The 10,276-nt window shown below is 46.9% G+C and overlaps 1 pseudogene; it reads right to left on the reverse strand.

The window, feature by feature from the left end:
* Positions 1-2,913: 2,913 nt before the first annotated feature.
* On the reverse strand, positions 2,914-6,805 carry LOC125531616 (annotated as a pseudogene).
* Between the last annotated feature and the right edge of the window lie 3,471 nt (positions 6,806-10,276).

Raw genomic sequence — 10,276 nt, forward strand, 5'->3', positions numbered from 1 at the left:
TACGTGTGTTGAACGCGGAGGTGCCGTCCGTTCGGCGCTGGTCATCGGGGATTTGGATCACGTCGAGTACGCCTTCCTCATCCCCGTTCTTTGAACGCTTCCGCGCATGATCTACAAAGGTATGTAGATGCAATCCGATCACTCGTTGCTAGATGAACTCCTAGATGGATGTTGGTGAAACGAGTAGGAAAATTTTTGTTTTCTGCAACGTTCCCCAACACTAACATCACGTAGTTGGGTCTTTGAGGGCATGATTTCGATCCTTCAACTCATCTTTTTTGGATTTTTTTCGCGCCTTACAAACACAGGTCGTCTTTGAGCCTACCAGTGTGCTGGACCATACACGAACTGATATACGTCCCACGCGCTAGTTTACGCAACTACTGTCATATAGTAGCCCCCATGCAGTTGGCCCAAGAAAAAAATTGCTCCATGGCACATGAAGTATTGGGCCTCAGCCACACTTTCCTGCTGGGTCTTCCGCATCCGGCCCATCGATCCTCGCCGAGGGAGCCAAAAATATTTGGTGGTCCTAAGGAATAGAACTTGCAGCGTTGCATCCACATCCTCGGACGGACGCCAACTGATCTTGGGCGGCTTTGTTACATAAAAATGGTTGGTTCTCCTATTAAATATACATATAAGTTTTGTTCCGCCCGCTCATAGTTCTTGATTTTTTTTTGTTTGTCCCCTGGGTGGGATGAACTGGGCCTACCCACGCATTTCTTTTTCTGTGAGATGGATGAGCAACAAAAATTTACGCTTCGAGGGAATTGAACTATGGCATTCCCTATTGTGTCGATGGACAAAACCAACTCATCTATCTTTGCAATTATGATGAGAATAGTATCACCTTGGACCTTTATAGTAAATCCCCACCAGTTTGTATGTGTCCATAAGTTGTCTGGAAATAAGAAGTTTGTATCAAAATAAGGAAATTATCTCGATAACCATGAGCAGCAGGGGGGGGGGGGACTCCATAAATTATTTCCGGTGCTAGCTTGCAAGTGCCAATAAAAGAGAATATGTTGGTTTGGCTCAAAGCGAATAAACCCTAATAAAGAAGGGATATTTGTGTCAGGTTATGCCCTAAATATGCTAATGAAACGGGATTTATGTGCTGTAATTAATAATCCATCCGGTTACATCATCATAAGAAAGAGTGGTCGAAGCAACCGTGCCTTGGAGGTCGCCGCATAGCTACCAATAAGGAGGTACACACAACCCCGAGGCAGGCGAACCCGGAGGAAAAAAATCATGAGTTGGATGGTTGCCGCCATGCCGATTAAACCTCCCCCCCCCCCCCCCCCCCCCCCCCCCCGCGAGAAGACCACAACTCCTCGCTCTATTGCACCGTTGTGAAGATCGTTTCTGGTGCACACATCAATTATCTCTCCCATTGCTTCTCGTAAAGAAATATATAGAGAAAAGTATACTTTTCGTCCCTAAATGTTTGGTGAAGTCTAGATTTGGTCCCTCAACTTTGAAACCAGACAACTTAAGCCTTCAATTCTTGAAACCGGGCAAGTTTCGCCCCTTAATCCAACCAAAGCTGTTTTTGCGCTGACTCACCGTCGTTTTGACTGGTTCTAGTCCATGTGGTGATCTATTTCTTCCCTTTGATTTATCTCTAATGTGGGCATTCTATCAAGTACTTGGCGTGCAAGGTGTGCAGCTGCTGGCGATGGTGAACTCTTGTAGGAACAAGACCACGAGAGAGTTGACGTTGCCGTCCATGGCCACGTTGACCAGTGCCCAGCCTCGTCATCTGGCTTCATGAGGAAGACCACGGAGTCGGCACATTCGAGGAGCGAGGTCGTCCGGCTACAGGTATCAGCGACGCGGTCAACCTCATCCTCGCGGCGTTCGTACTAGAGCCAGATGACGAGGCGACGCAGCGTTGTAGGTCGCCGGCGCCGAAGCGCGTTGAAACCCGCACCATGCTTGCCGCAAAGCACGAACGGTGCGCGTCTAGGGCTCCAGGCTGAGCGTGACGGCGCACGTGCTCAGTCAACAAGTTCCTCTGCCTACGCGCTCGTGGAGCGAGGGATGATGCCTCAATGGTGTAAGCTCGGGATGACGTAGGAGCATCAACAGAGCTGTGGTTGGCAGCGACAGAAGCAAACAGTGAGCATGAGGACGGCGAGGGGACCTATGCGCCGAGGCCGGGCAGGGCGATCCGCATCAATAGCCAGGTGGTGGTGGCCTGTGTGTCCGGTGGCCTAGCGCACGACCCGGACCTGTATACACATGCATTCAGCAATGTATCATGCCCACGACATGCACATACAAGAGGAAAATAAACATGCAGCTAAACTAGCTAAGACATGAACACTTTCTCCGATCCTGCTGCACATCATCCGTTTCTTCCAGCGCATCCGAACCCGAACTTGAGCGCTGCAATCTTTGGCATCCCCGATGCAGAGCGCCGACGCGCAGAGCAACCCACGGCCAAGGGGATGACACGGCTAAACACTGCACTATCACCAGGTTGCCGCAGCGAGCACTCTGTCAATGAGGATGGCTGCAGCTGAGACGACGTCGAGCTGCGCCTAGCTACTCCCCCGACGAGCCCGGCGACCCGTCCACTTCGCATGACTTGAGCGCAAACGGCAAGCTGTGCACTAACCCGAGCGAGGGCGGCGAGTCCGACGCAGGCACCAGCACGCCTGCCGCACGCCGCGCGAGTTTCTGTCAGTGGTGGACTGGTGGTGATGAACGCCCTGTGGCGGGGGCAGGTCGTTGGTAGCGGCAGACAGGGGATGAAACTTGTCCGGTTTCAAGGATTGATGATGTAAATTAGTTGGTTTTAAAGTTGAGGAATCAAACCTAGACTTTGCTAAAAGTCGAGAGACGAAAAGTATACTTTTCTCAAATATCTTTTCCGTTACAACGCACGGACATATGTGCTAGTTTACTCTAATGGCGAGAGATGAAGTCCAGGACAGAAATGTGAAAAAGAGAGAACTAAAAGGGACACAGCTTAGCTAGTGAACATAAGAACCCAACCACCCAAGGCTACTACTGCGGTACTGCCACGAGAACTGGAAGTACGGCGACGTCCCTTCCGAGTAGCCATCGGCGCCAACGTGGAAGATCCCATGGCAGTTCATCTCGCGGTCGTTCGAGCTCAGGACCAGCGCGCCGGCGTTGAATTGGTCGATGTCCATGTTGGGTAAGGTGGCGAACCCGGCGGCAGTGCAGACACCGCTGGAGGCCTGGGAGGAGGCGAACCAGGAGGAGCTGCTGAACTGCTGGTTGGGAACGAGGTGCTGCTGGGCCACGGAAGGGATTTGCTCTCTTGGACGGACCATCCAGCTGATGTCGATGCTGGAGGAGTTGGCCGGGGACGATAGAAAAGAGAGAGCACAATCAGAGCTGAGCACGATGCTGCTGCTGCTCTCTGGCGGGGGCGGGGTGACGGCCTTCAGGAGAGGCTGGCGCGCCTGCGCTGAAGCTCATTGGCTCTCCTTCGTAGAGAAAGGGGCAGTGGCAGCCTTCCATAGTGTCGGACGACGTCCAGCCGGTGAAGGTCTGCCTGCTTTTGCTAAGAACCTCGTGGGTGTAGTACGGATTGCTATCCTCGTAGTTGATGATCCCGGACCAGCTTGGCTCTGCCCTCGGAGGAGAGAACGACGCGAAACTTGTCCCTGCATTTGAATACAAACCTGAATGGCCGTCATCAAACGGGCTCATGAGTTTAGACTGCTATATATTCAAATCTAGAAATATAAAACATTGAAAATGCAGGCATTGTGCAACCAGCCAGTTCATTTGAATATCCAGGTTGCATTATGTTCTTGTGGCCAAGGAAGCATAGTACTTGTGATATTTATTTTCGAATATAAAACTATAGTGAACACCATGTTACTCACGAATCCGATAGTACGAAGGGTAACGAAAGGTATATAGTGCCATTTCATGTTCGTTGTCTGGGTTGCAGGATGTGTGGAGTGTGGACACACAGAATTAGATACTTTATCCCATCTTTACTTCTTATGGGAAAATGCAGATGATCAAGCTTATTATCAGATCTTCCTGCACTTATCCAAACTAGTCGTTTACGAACAGTTACGGGGACGCAGCTCCCTCGTCCCCCTTGTGTCGCCCCGCGGGCGACCAAGGGGGGAACCATTCAGCCTGGACACGGTCTGGTCCGGTCCGGTCCGGGTCCGAGCCGGCGTTTGGACCGGCCGCCGGCGGTCCGGTCGGGACCGGACCGAGCTGTGCAGCGAGCTCCTTTTCCAGGACCGGACCAAAAGGGTGCTGGCTCGGTCAAGCTTTTGAGAACCGTGTGGACCGATGCCACTAGTTCTGCCAGCTGCTGTTTAGGTCCTAGTTAGTTGTTTGGCTCCTAGTTAGCTGCAGTTTAGATCCTGGTTAGCTGCAGTTTAGTCACCTGTTGAATCTTGGATGGAACTCACGAACTGAATTTTTTGAATCTGACGAAACTGAATTTTCTGAATCTCCCAGTTCGTGTTGAGAGCTGATGCCTGGTGCATGCCCACTTCCGGAGAAATCACTCGCCATGCAACGTGTGCATGCCCACCTCTTGACTTAGTTTCAGGTTAGATCAGGCGGTTGTGGGAGATCGTGGCATGGCACGATTTCAGCTCATGCAGTGGCAACATAGCTACATACGGGTGGACGTGGGATGCCACCTCTTTCTTTCCTTTCAGTTGTAAGAAAAACATCTTGACCTGCAGCTCCTTTCATGGCACGATTTCAGCTCATGCAGCCGCAATACCCGCAAGAATGGTGCCACGGTTGGGGTCAAGGTCATGTTCGAGAACTCCAGATTGGCAGCACTCTACGCACGACAGCGATGGCGACTGGCGGCAAGAAGATGCGGCGCACGGGGAGGAGAGGAAGGAAGGAATGGGGAAGCTCGAAGACATGGTAGTTCTCCCAGGGGTTGCCGGTGTCCGCGACGACGAGGAACAGCGGCGGCGGTGACTGCGATCCCTCGGTACGACCGAGCGGCTTGGTTAAAGACCGGACTGGACCGACATTTTTTCGGGCCCAATATCGCAGCCCGGACCGACCAGTATTCCTACCGGTCCTGGACCGTGCGCTCATTCCATCCAGGCCTAGGAACCATAGCTGCCATCCTCTCGTCCCTCCTCCCGCCTCCATCTCTCCTCGCCGCCGTCCGCAGTGCCGCCGGGCAAAGCTTGGCCAGCTGGGGGGCGGGCGAGCGGTCCCCCGCCCCGCCGGTTTCTTGGTGACGGCGCACGGAGCGTGGTGACGGCTGCGTGGTGGGCAAAATCGGTGGTCGCGGACGCTGCCGGTTCAGATCGGATCCAATCTAGGTCTTGGGCTTGAACGTTGTCAGCTGCCGCGGGGTGGTGGTGGTCGTCGATGACCATGCCGAATCACTGGATTCAGCACGTGGAGATCTACGATGTATTCTTTTTTATCCTCCTTCATGGTGGGTTGAACCCCATGGCTCTTTCATCTCTGCAGGTTCAGGTTCGTGGTCCGTTGCCGGATCCGGAGCCGACGGAGTTCTAGTGGTATAGGATGTGGACCGGAGGAAACTTGGATCGGCTTGTTCGGTCCGGCATCGGGGACGTCCCTCGACGCTGTTACCCTTCATGGAGGCAATGTCGAGGTCTCTCCTATCCATCTCCGAACCCCTCCCGGACGAAAGTCCAAAATTCAGTCTAGATTGGGCGGCGGCAGCGTCCTTCGCGTCGTACCCTCCATGGAGGCGCTGTCTTGGAAGGTTCTGCTGTTCGGCAGAGAGATGATGTGGGTGATGGACTCCGCGTAGCTCCAGCAGCGGCGATGGTGTGGAGGTTGCCAGGAGGTGCGGGGTTGTTTCTACCGCGTCGATGACGACGAGTATTGGCGGCATGGTGCAGCTGGATATCGATGACATATTCGGCTGGATGGACGAGGGCAGGGCGGTGGCGCTATCCGGCGTCATGGTGGCGTCGACAGGTGACCTGCCAAGGTCTTTGTGTCGGTACCTGCTCTGAAGAAGGTTAGGTGGATGACGGCTGCGGTAGCCTCGGTGAGTGCATCCTACCGGTGTGTGACCCATTCCCGGTAAGTGGCTGGGATGGGGCAACCGGCATTAGATGTTAGATTTTTTTTGCGATGTCTGTTTGGTATTAGGCTCGGATATTCGGCACCCCTTCATCAAGGGAATAGGAGTAGCGACAGGTGTCACCAAGATGGTGGCTTCAGGCTTACCGATGTAATGATATGTAAGGTCTCTGAGAATAATTAGTAAAATGGTTGTATGCATCGCTCATATGCAGAGGCTGGGGGTAATACTCTTTTTCTTAGAAAAAGGTTATTATCAGATAGACAGGGAAAAAATTGTCCCGATTAATTAAATTACAAAACCGTAGTTTTGCAGGGTAGATGTATGAACAACTATAGATAACAATAGCAGTTTGGCGAGGGTTTATATTTGAATTAATGTACTTAATAACTTAAGTTCTGGTTTTGACATTACTATATATTTTGTTTGTTTCAGCTATGTCAAAGTACCAATCAACAAGCTAGCAAAACAGTAGTTAAACAAATAAAATACCTTGTTGGGTTATCATAAAGCTCCAAGAATCCTTGCTATCCACCTGTGGCGCCCTGCGGCGCCTGTTGCGCTCGTCAAGGCGCTTTCTACAGCTACGTTTAGCCTCGTCAAACTCCTCAAGTAAGTGAAACCTAAAGAGAAAAAGATCCATGATAAAACACAAAAGCATTTAAGTTAAAATAAAGCAGTCATAAACTCATAATACTAACATATATGAAAGAATAGGCACCCGTTTAGGAATATCTACTTATCAATATCATCCTTAATGACATAGTAACATTGTTATGACATTTTTTCTCCTTCAGAGGAGGGAAAATCGTCCACTGTTAATGTATACTCTCCCTCCGTTTCATAATTCTTGTCGTGGTTTTAGTTTAAGCGGGAATTAAAACAACGACAATTATGGAACGGATGGAGTACTGAGCATATATGGTTGTTCTAGCAGGAAGAGAGCAAATCAGAACACACTTGAAGGCCGTTAGGTATAGAACCTGGCATAACCTTGCTATAAACAAATAAAAATATCTCTTAATTTCTTGTCACTATCATAATAGAGTTAAGTGTTACAAGGAAATGATATCATCACATCATGGACAAATAAGCCAAGAACCAAGTATGGTATTTGGGATTAGGGAGAATTTGTATGCAAGTGCACCACTTCTATGCTGAAAGCCCGCATGAAATTCTAGAAGTGACAACTTAGGTTTAGGTTATTCATTTAAAATCATGACTACAGATTTTGATTATTGTTTTTTGAGCAAATAATCTGCTCTGATATAATAAAGCACCTGAATAATTAAAAGCTTCAAGGACAAACTTGCTACTCGAACAAAATGGTCTGAATATTTATTTGCTCAGTATTAAAACAGCACACACAGGTTCTCTAAAGAAAGAGTACTACACAGCTGGACCACTCAGATTTCAATGCATAGGTTAGGAATTTCAGTGCATGGGGCTTCACTTTACAAAAGTTTTCTATTGGGCCCTGTAAGAAGCACAGCAAATTAGTGCAATTCTTGTTGGACATTTGGACCACATGTACGGGTTCTAACAGGAAGTATATGGCAGTATGGCACCAGCCTGAACGAGCACTGATATGAAATCTAAATTTAGAAAGGTACGGTCATCCAAATTTTCCTCGATTGGGTGCACTATTTCCTGCTATATGCTTGATAGGTAACCAATCATTGGAAATGTACTCCACTGGATAAAAAAAAATTAGAAGAAGAGACTAAATAAATTATCGATGGATAATTTTTGTATTGCTTAATGTTTCAAGGCACATGAGGCAGAGTTAGTTCCTCACCACATCTCAAAAATGTAAAAGACACCAACTCAATTGAGCTAGAGTTGAACCTTAAAAGATTTCAAGCAACGCGGCACAATTGTGAAATGAACCAGGCCAAAAAGTGCATTACAAAAACACATCAAATTGGAGGCACCCTATTTGCTCAAAGGGTGTGAATTCCCATATCAAACAGACAGACATCATTCTAGTAGAGTCAAATTGCAGTGGAAGATCTATTGAAATGAATGTACGGTATGGGTCGCCGTCTTCGCCCATGGGTCATATGATGGGTCACCCGATTAATATTAATAAATAAATACAATTTTATTTGGACAACGCTAACGTCCACACGTGTGGTGGGAGTAAAATCCGCCCACACACCATATAGTATACAGACTGCGCCACGTCACCGCATGCATGCATGTGGGAATCCTTTTCGATTTCCTATTTTTAAAATGTTTTATCTCTTAAATAAAAAATCCGATTAAAGATCCGTTTTCACCATTAAATCTCTCGCGATGAGATCTTCGAAACTAGATCTCATATCAATATATTTCGATAATTTTTTTGGGAGGTTAAAAGTTGCCATGTCCATTGCACATGAATTACCATGGTGCGTACACTGAAGTTGCCATGATATATTTTAACTATTTTCTTCTACATTTAAAAGTAAATTTTGACATTTATAAAACAGGAAATTAAGAAACTAGACTCGCCATGAACCATTAACTAATATTGCCATGATACATGCACTGGAAAATTGTCATGGTTCATACAAAAAATAATTTTTATGGCCAAAGTATTGCATTTGCCATCATCAAAATACTAAAATTGTCATGCTCTACAAACTGAAATTGTCACATGGCAACTTTAGTTTAATCACTATGGCAACTACAGTGTAAACATTATGATAACTTCTAGGCAAAAAAAATCGTCGAAACATATCAACATGGGGTCTAGTTTTGAAGATCTCGTCGAGACGGATTTAATGGTGAAGACATATTTTTAATTTGACTTTTTAATTAGGAGATAAAACATTTTTAAGCCGAAAACCAAAAAGATTCCTACTGATGTAATCTGTTCACATGTGGCAAAATGAGTGATAAAGGAGGCGCGTGGGCGATGTGCAAGATGCCACACGTGTGGGCGTTAGTTTTTTTCGTTTTATTTGTGAGTTATATGTTGGCATTTTGGTGAATATGTATGTACATTAAGATTGACAGGACAATCTAACCCCTACTGTTGCATCACGTTGCTTCCCCTTTTTTAATTAAGGAGAAACTTATAGTCTTGAGAATTGTGGAATGCTTCGACTTGTAGCATGGTTCGGCCCATCATCAACAATAAACATGCCACTGCCAGACTCTAAATAGTACTAGTAGATTTCGAACACTACAATGTGCAGTGTGCTGGCCTTTTATAGCCCATATAAAACCTGAAGCCTGCCCAGCTGTGTTAGAAAATAAATTGTGCTCTTCTTTAGTACCACCCGCCTAGGCTAGCGTATCCGGAGGGCGAGCTGTGTCTATAAATGCGATGGTTAGCTTTGCCTACAGAAGAGAGGATCGTGGAGACGAATTTATTTATTTTTAATTTTTTTATAACAAATTCTGAAAATATATGCCCTAGTTCAAAAAATAAATTCAATTCTATGACCCAGTTGGCCGTGCTGAAGCCGAAGAGGGTCATTTCGGTCATCCTTACTCCAAGAGGCACTTTTCTGTCTTTGCTAAGCTGATGACATCACTAATCCACATTTGTGCCCCTATTTGCACCTCTTCAGCCGACAGTATACCGAAGAGTTGTCTTCGGCCTACGGAAGACTGAAAGGTGCTTCTTGGTCCCAAGGATGACACAAAAGTATCTCTTCGGCTTCCGCAAGGCCGACGGGGTCATAGAATTGATTTTTTTAAACTAGAGCATACATTTTCGGAATTTGTTATAAATAATAATATTTGAAAAAAAAATCAAGTTAGTTGAGTTACTAGCAAACTCCACAAAGCTATATGTGACAGAGCATTAAAAATTAAATTAAATTTATGCTGGACCCGATGAGTGCCTAATAAGGTTGGGTTACCCGACAGGTTCGTGCATCGGTTTGATTAGACGCCCATGGGTAGGGTCGTGGGCAGAAGATAGGCCCGACTATGGGTTCGGGCGTGGATCTTGCAGACGCTGACCCGTCTAAACCTGACATGATTGCCAGGTTGAGCTGGATCGGTGACATCGTTTCTTCTTATGGGAGTAATTGTGATGATGATGTTCTTAACTTAGATAGTTAGCCATATCGAGAAATGATTACTAGTTATTGTTTAGCCTTTAGTTATTATGTAAGTGGATTAGTGATGTTGTTCTTCTAATTTTGAAGTCTTTAACTATTTAACTATGTATAGTGTACCTAGAGCAGATAAATAAATAAGTAACATGAAAATGTGTCAAAA

Source organism: Triticum urartu, unplaced genomic scaffold, assembly GCF_003073215.2.
Source record: "Triticum urartu cultivar G1812 unplaced genomic scaffold, Tu2.1 TuUngrouped_contig_7612, whole genome shotgun sequence".
In the NCBI taxonomy this organism is placed as follows: Eukaryota; Viridiplantae; Streptophyta; class Magnoliopsida; order Poales; family Poaceae; genus Triticum; species Triticum urartu.